The 8861-nt window shown below is 40.0% G+C and overlaps 1 pseudogene across 1 annotated transcript; it reads right to left on the bottom strand.

Moving 5' to 3' along the window:
• Positions 1–1151: 1151 nt before the first annotated feature.
• LOC308421696 (doublesex- and mab-3-related transcription factor 1-like) lies at positions 1152–7864 on the bottom strand (annotated as a pseudogene). Its single transcript has 2 exons — positions 7836–7864; positions 1152–1994 (listed from the first exon to the last, which is right to left on the bottom strand). The product of its transcript is annotated as a doublesex- and mab-3-related transcription factor 1-like (transcript).
• Positions 7865–8861: the final 997 nt, after the last annotated feature.

An 8861-nucleotide genomic window follows, 5' to 3' on the forward strand; every position in this document is an offset into this window, starting at 1 on the left:
TTGTGGGAGCTCTGGGTAGTCTACATAGTTGACATTGTTCTTCTTATGGGGTTGCATTCTTCTTCAGCTTCTTCAGTCCTGAATTAGGGTTAATTTTATTTTAGTGAGTTTTCCAGTAGAATTGTTTTGACAGAGGTAGGAGATATTACCTCATAGTCTGATTGTACTACCTGATTTTGTGTCATCCTTTTTTTTTTTTTTTTGTAGTCATCAATAATGATTTTATTTCAGATACAGCTGCAACCACACACCACAATTATTATTTTTTTTTTAGACTTCAGGATGGCTTCTGTAACATAAGGAAGTACTCCAAAAGCATTTTTTAACAAAATAATGAACTCAAATATCAGTGGTAACTTTCGAAGATGTACTTATTTTCAAGCCAGATTACAACCTAAGGTTACAAAATCGTCTAGATTGCCTCATTTTCCCCGATAGTGAAGAAAATATACGTGTTAAACTCATTCTAAGAACAGCCAGGAAATGCCTCCTGGCCTTATTTCACATTGTACTGCTATCCATATCTGAAAAGTAAGGCTGGAAGGTTTTCACAGTTTCCTCTCACTGTATACGATTTATTTTTGGGTTTGGGGTGTGAGACGCAGCCATTTCCAACACAGAAACAGTGTCTCCCCTTACTTTCTGCAGAATTCTAAAATAATTTTTGCCCGCTCTTCTCACTGGTCAAGTATTTGGCTTAATTTATATTATCTTGGTTTTATTAAAATCCTGAAAACTTTGTTACAATCTAAGGCACCTAAAATTTCATATTTACTCCATAATTAGCATGTAATTAGCATGTAATTGTGACTAACTTGGGCATACAGTCAATTCTTTTCTCTGGAAGACCCCTCCCCCCAAGACTCCGTGGGGACGAAGGGAAAGGGATGGGCATTGGGGCTAGGGTGGGGCTTGGGGGGTGTCTCACTGCTGGTTAAACTTGGTGAGCCAAGCACTTAATTCCTGCCAATGGTAGTCTGGGATCCTACACTGTTACAAGTATTTTAACCTAACTAACATGAACCAAACTTGTGAATGGACAGCCAGCACTGCCAAATTCAAATAACAACAAACCCTGCTGATAACAAAGCAAGCCTTCTAATACCCTGTGAACAGAGTTCCCCCCCACCCCCGCCCCCGGTCCGGAAGACTCACTCATCCTCATCTTCTTCCAGGACCTGGTTGAGCCATAGCTACTGGGTTCAGAGGATGCAGGCTCACATTCCAGAACTCCCTTGGTGCTCTCCTTACTCATCTGAGAGCTGCTAGAGAGAGAAACCAAGCCAGAATCTTGATTGCTGGGAGGTGAAAACACACTTGCTTTGGCTTCTGAGTAGGAGGGACCTTCCTTAAAGGTGAAGATCTGGGACATGCTCTGGCCCAGGTAGGAGGGAGGCCCTAGTATGAATGCCTCTAGTACTGGGTGGCGGATCTCTGCGCTCTTAACCTGAGCAGGCACATAAGATGCTGGGAGACTCCGCAGGCTGTTCTTCACAGGGGATCCTCCAAGGGGATTTTCTACCTCCCCTGAGGAGGACTCCGCAGACAAGGCCATGGAGTACTGGGGGTAGCTCTACAGATTGTTGTAGTAAGGAAACAGAGAATGCTGGTAAAAGCTGCCGTAGTAGGCGGGGTCTGACACCAGGTCAGGTGTGTTCTCCATATGCCCTCTGCTGGTGACAGCAGGAATATCCTGGATGACCATGCGTCCCTCTTGAGGCAGCGAAGTTGGGGTGCTGGCCGGTTGGGGCTGGGCAGAGTTGCTGCTCTAGGTCAACAGGCAGAGGTTGCTGGCATGATTCTCTCTTTTGACAAGCAGCTCAGCTGCTCTGGGCAACGGAATGAGGTGACTGATACCCAGTTCCTCTTCCTGGGCCTGCTGTTTTCTCAGGGCCACCTGCGCGGCCATCACCCGCTGTCGCTCCGCAATCAGGCTACACTTCTTGCACTGGCAGTCCCGCCACACGCAGAGCGGCGGTGCATAGCCGCGGTTCCTGAAGCAGGCGCATTTGGGCCTTGTGTCATCTTAATACGAGCTAGAGTAATCAGAGAGGGGAGATCTTGAGTTGAGGATATGCCTCCATGAGATACAGATGTAAGGCATTTTTTCAATTAGTGACCAATGGGGGAGAGACTACCCATGATGAACAATACCACCCCTGGACTGAGTGCAATGTGAAAGCATTCCCTTTTCCTCTAAGAGGGTGGGCCCACTCTGAGTGTCCCCCAACCCAAGGGCATCCAGACTCAGTAGGATTAGAAAGCATTCTGTCTCATTAAAGACTAACAAAACAAGCACTGTTGGAAAACGGACAACAAAGCCAGTTTATAGTTTTAGGAGACCACCTCCTCTAGGGTTGTTGGTGGACCCACATGGAAACTGAGCAGCACCTCTGCTTCTTGTGTGCTGGGAGCAGTAGTCTAGCACATGGATGGTCTCTGAATGGTGGTTCAGTCTCTGAGAGCTCTGATTGTCCAGGTTAATTGACTGTTGGTTTGTTCTGTTGGTTGTTGTTATCTCATACAGGGTCTTCAACCTTTACCCAACTCTTTCATAAAGGTCCTGGGTTTTCATGAAATATTTGGCTGTAGGTATTTGCTCTTTTTCTTTTTCTGGGTAGAGCCTCCCAGAGGACTGTTATGCTAGGCTCCCCTCTGAAACCAAAACAGAGTATTATTAATAGTGTCAGGGATGGGCCTCAATTTGGGCCAGTTATTGGCTGGCTATTATATTACTTTCTGTTCCATCTTTGTCTCTCCATCTCTGTTACACTGGATAAATTTGGGATTGAAAGTTTTGTGGGTAGGTTGGTGTTCCTATCACTACATTGGGATTCTGCCTTGCTACAGGAGGTGTTCATTTTAGGTTCCATGTTTGCACTGTTTGGCATTTCAGCTAAACTCACCTGGATTGGCTTCTGGGAGTATCCCTATTCCAGGTGTCTCGGACATCCTAGAAATTTACCCCCAACCCATCCCAGCCTGAGCAGTTGCAGATTTCCATTCAGAATCCTGGCTGCCTGGGTCTCCTATCTTTCCTCATACCAGACCCTGCGCCCATTTCCCCTTTTGCTTCATTCTTTCACCCAGTTCCCTGTCTCTGCCTCTAATGACTATTTTGTTACCCATTCTAAGTAATTCAAACACCATTGTTTAACTTCTTTGAGTTTGGGCGGTATATTATGAATGATAGCCACTTATTAATGAGTTCATACCATCCATGTTATTTTAGTCTGAGTTACGTCACTTAGAATGATATGTTCTAGTTCCATCTGTCAGCATGCAGAGTTCATGACGATGTTGTTAATAGCTGAAGAGTATTCCATTATGTAAATGAACAACATTTTCTGTATCCATTCTACAATTGAGGGATATCTGGGTTATTGGCAGTTTCTGGCTATTGGCAATAAAAGCGTGACTAACATAGCAGAGCATCTGTTCTTTTGGAATGGTAGAGCAACTTTTGCGTATGTGCTCAGAAATGGTGCAGCTGGGACTTCAGGTAGAACTATTTCCAATTTTGTAAGAAACGGACGGATTGATTTCTGGGGTAGTTGTATAAGTTTGCAATCCCACTACCAGTGGAGGAGTGTTCCCCTTTCTCCACATCCTTGCCAGCATGTGCTGTTACTTGACATTTTTATCTTAGCCATTCTAATTTGTGTAATGTGGATATACTAAATCTAATAGAAGAGAAAGAGAGAAATAGCTTTGAGCACATTGGCACAGGGGAAACATTTTTTAACAGAATGCCAAAGGCTCAGGTTCTAAGATAAACATTTGTTAAATGGGACCTCAAGAAATTGTAAAGCTTCTGTAAGGCAAAGGACACTGTGGGTAGAATAAAAGTGCAGCGTACAGATTTGAAAAAGATCTTCATTGACCTAACATCCTACAGCGGGTATGTAAAGAACACAAGAGGTTGACCTTCAACAAACCTAATTGCCCGATTTAAAAAAAAAAAAAAAATACAGTGGTAAACAGAGAATTCTCAACAGACAAATCTCAAATAGTATAAAAACACTTTAAATAATGTTCAACATCCTTAATCATGAAGGAAATGCAAATCAATACAACCCTGAGATCCCAACTTGCTTTTTGGTCATGGTGTTTCATTATAGCAATAGAAACTCTAAGGTGTTGATTCATAAAAGATGAGTGGGGCATTTATGGAAACATAGTAGTCCCATGATGACTCAGTGGGCAGAAAAGGGACTTCTGCAAGAATTCTCTTTACTGTGTTCTGTGGGGTTGGGCTTCCCATGAAAGCTAAGCTTAACTACATTAAATATGAGCTTACACTGAATTCACCGACCATTCCATCACTGACTTCTTGACCTCACAGGACATGTTCTTCTTTTTAATCTGAAGCACCAAGTGCCTTGCTATCCCATTTTCTGTCATGGAACTTCCTCTTCCTCTCAACGGAGAAGATACCTACAAGTGCTTTTACTAATTGACAGGTAGAAGGTTTAATATTCAAAGGGGAAACAGACAGAGTTTTCTTTTGTGCAATTTTGTTGAAGAGATATTAATACCTTGGATAAAGAGAAACATGGTTGAAGTGCACAAGAAAATACAGGCAAAATGTCCTAGATGGACAGCTTGGAAGGGGTTTTGATGTTCAGGACCAAAAAAACAAAGGTGATTATGTCTTTCTTAGAGGTATAATGCTTTATATATGCAGACTATCTCACTGTTTTTCTCACTGGTAGCAAGAAATGGGGGCATGGGGTCTTGAATTATCAGGAAAAATGTATGACTCCATGGCTGTAGGAGAAATAAGAAAGAGGGATATGGCTAGTTTAGACGGATCCATTGCATTGCTGGAAAGATGTGTTTCTGTCAGTAATTGTCAGATATTCCAAAGTCTAGCAATTTAATGTCTATCACTTCTGTGGTGACTTAGAAATATTAATTGTATTCTATCCATGTGATACATTTAGAAGTAAGCTGTCAGAAAGGAGCTTGCCATTTCCTTTACAGAAGAAATAAGCTTAAAAATAAAATAAAATCATATTAAAATATATTATTTAATGTTTAGAACCAGAAGCTGTCTGGCTATACTATACAGTCTGCTCTACACAGTAAAACCACCTTAGAAAATGAGAACAGTTTTGTTACCTGAGCTGCAACCTGGTGTGGGTTCTGGCTCTAATATTACTTGCTTATTAAAAAAAAAATATAAGACACGCATCATCCAAACTAACTTTAATCTACTCCTTTTCAAATCCTATAAAGATATAAACACAAAAGTGAAAACACATGGTCATTTTCCAGTACAGTCTCCGATATGAGAGAGGCCACTCGCAGTTTCCCTGATATTTCAACTCCCAACTGCTAAAGCAAAGAGATAGTAGGAATTAAAAGAATGATTAGTGGAGCTTAGAATTAACTTCATGCCTGTGGGTTTGGAAAGCATATAAAATACATATGCCTGATACAAGTCTGTTCAATAGTTCAATAGCTCAGGCATTGGGGGTCATCAGTACTTACATGATTGGTCTGCACAGTTCCAGACCCTTGCTTTAAATGTCTTGCCAAATAAGGCACAATTTTCCTTTCTTCGTAGAAGAAAAGCAGTGAACAAAAGGCTTGCTGATTTTAAATAAACCCTAATATTCCACTAATAGATTTCATCAATAAAATAAATGCTAGTATGTAAAATACATTATGTAATATTTAGAGCCAGGAGCTGCCTGGCTATACTATACAGTCTGAGCCACACAGTGGCAGCACCTGAGAAAAGAGAGCAGTTTTGTTGTTGTTTTGCAATGTTACTCATGCTATTAGTTTCTTAAGCCGTCTCCAAGCTATTCAATCACAAATTGGCATTGTCATGCACATGTGGCAAGAAAGGAAATATTGTGAACCATTGTCATGATTACCTCCACTCTGTTCACTTTCTAATGTCTGAAACATTTTACTGTGTAATTTTGATAGGAAAGTGAAAATAATTTAAATGATAATGTGTTCTGAAAATATGCCTCTATACATCGGCTGTATATATGAAAAATTCATCCAAATAGCCTTACAGGCTCAGCACTTATACATACCCTCCCCATTTGCTGGAACTTGTTTTGTGGTGTCTCTCTCTCTCCTTCTTTCTTCCTGTCTACCTGTTTCTCTGTCTCCTTCTTTGTCCTTTCACATTGTTTTGGTGTGTGTGTGTGTGTGTGTGTGTGTGTGTGTGTGTGTGTGTGTGTTGCTGCTGTTGTATTGTTTCAGTTTTGTTTCTTGTTTTTTTTTTTTTTTGTTAGTTTGTTTTTGTTTTTGTGTTTTTGAGACTAGATTTCTCTGCATAGCCCTGGCCTGCAACTCTTTCTCTAGACCAGGCTGGCCTCAAATTCAGAGACCCCAGTACTTCCAAGTGTTGTAATTAAAGGTTTGTACCTCCACTGCCCTGTGTGCATGTGTGTGTGTGTGTGTGTGTGTGTGTGTGTGTGTGTGTGTGCTATAATAGTGGTGCTTGTATCTTTTCAGTACCTTTTAAAATTTATTCTTTCAAAATGTATTACTTATTCAAGTTTTATCTAGACTAGTTGGAACACGTTCTCTACAATTATCTTCTTCCCCTTAGATTAAACCCTTCCTCTCTAAAGGTCCACCTCCTATTTCATGTCTTTTATTGTTTTGATTGTGGCCCACTGTTCCATATGATTGTATAATACCAGCCTACCAGGCAGCAAGCTATGCTGCTATTGAGTAGTGCACACATGCTTGTGGGTAGGAAACTGTTTTCCACTTTGCAGTAATGCCTGTGCTGCTGAAAGGATTGACGCCTGCTGCTACAAATGTTGCTAAAAAAATGCATGGAATGAGAGGTATAAACCTTAGAAAGAACCATGCTGCACGGATGGGATAACAGCTTCTTTCAAAAAGTGGTTATAATGATGAGGTCATCAGAATCCTTGGGTTGCTTTTCAAGCTTTAGCATATGTTTTTCTTCTATCATGTTCTTGTGGTGAGGAACGACCTAGAACAATCTCTTTCTTCTGATTTAGAGAAGCTGCAGCAAAGCATTCTAGTGATTGAATCAATAATAAATGTAGATTTGATGGAAAATAACCCCCAACTGTGTGGTCTATACCTCAAGCTCTGACTAATATGGCCATCATTAATAACATACAATCTGTGACCATGAGCTGCTTAGAAAGTTTTAATTCCAACCTGGGATTTCCATCAGGCCTGTATCCACCTCATTGACAGACAAAATGCACACACAGCATTTATATTTGCAAGTAGCCCTAGAGTTGGAGCAGATATCTACCCTTTATGCTATTAGAATCTACTTTCTTATCAATGACCCCAAATTATTACTCACTATATTTCAACTTGTATGCTCTTAACTCTAATTGTGCAGCCTCCATGGACATGTTTTTATGGCTCAACAAACCCATGGCAGCTAGTCTTTTTTCCTCCTCCACCTTCTTTTTCATCACGATTGTCCTTTGACTCCAAGCCCAGGAAGTCTAAACCCCACCTACATCTCTTTTGCCCAGCTATTAGCTGTTGGTATCTTTATTTACGACTAAGAAATAACTTTAGGGCAGGCATACTTAATTCCAGGGGCAGACTCCAAGTCTTGAGGACCCCACTTAGCATTAAAATAGACAGCAAGACCAAATGTTAACAATGCCCTGTTTAAATCTAGTAAATGGCTCCCTTTTTCTCACATATAACTTAAATACAATTGTAACAATTATGGAAAATATAAGGTATGATATTCATTTATAATACCCAGCCCATTATATTTGGCAATTTAGATAAAGTATTTTATCATTGCAAGACCCAAGGAAATGGTTCAAGTCTATTTCCTGTTTTTTTGACCTTACCTCAGACATTCAAGGCTACGCAGCGGCATAATGTCAAGCTTTCTTCATTGTATTTGGCCTGTATATCTCCTCAGCAAAACAACCCTCATCAAGCAGTTGACATTTAGACATATTGATACCTCTAATTTTATTTTGTCATTCTATCTCTTTAGCCTCTTCTCTCCATCATGAGAACCATTATAAATGTGCCCCACGTAAAAGTGTTGCTTTTGTCACATCCTTCCAAATCATGGTGGATTGTTCTATTTTCTGATAGCCAAAAATGTCAGGATTTGTATTACAAATGGCAGACGCATTTCAAAATTAATGAAACTTTCTCTACACTTTCTCAGTTTTAACACATCCATGAGTTGCCATTCAAAGTTCTTTTGGAGGATTATTGTCTGCTGATCTTTCTTGTATACTAACCAGATCAACTAAAGGCTACCTTTTAACAACTTTGATTGGCTTTCTCTAATTCTATCTACTATGTCTACATGAGTATTTTCCCTAATTAGTATTTTAATAAGAAAAATTTAAGGCTGATTAACGTTTCTGCACATATTTCTTATCTCTCCAGTGCTTGTGTATCATCTTCGAATTTTGTTCTACCTGAATTATAACTTTTTATAACTACTCCTACAAAGCGTGTCCCTAGGTGTCAAACTTTTCCTTTTGTAGCTTATCCTATTCCATAAGTTCCTGTATCCTCTTTTCAAGGTTCTGTTTCCATATTATATTTTCTCCTTATATTGTAATTCTGAAATTCTAATGTATATTATTTTGATTAATTTTCAGATTATCCTCCAAGACTTGCTCCCAATCCTCATTATTTTCTCTCTGATACTCAGCCTGATCCATAAATTTTGCATTGTTTGTTTCAGTGTCTTCTCCAGCTTGTCTTGGCATATAAAGTCCTGTATCTTTCATCCTGATATTTTCTCTAGGCTATGTTGCCAAGTCTTACATTGTTTGTTCTACCATATGAATACCTGTTTCTGTTCTAACCCATGCTTTCATAATTTTAATTCTCTTTCATGTTGAAAT

The sequence above is a fragment of the Micromys minutus genome (genome assembly GCF_963924665.1).
Source record: "Micromys minutus genome assembly, chromosome: 6".
NCBI lineage: Eukaryota > Metazoa > Chordata > Mammalia > Rodentia > Muridae > Micromys > Micromys minutus.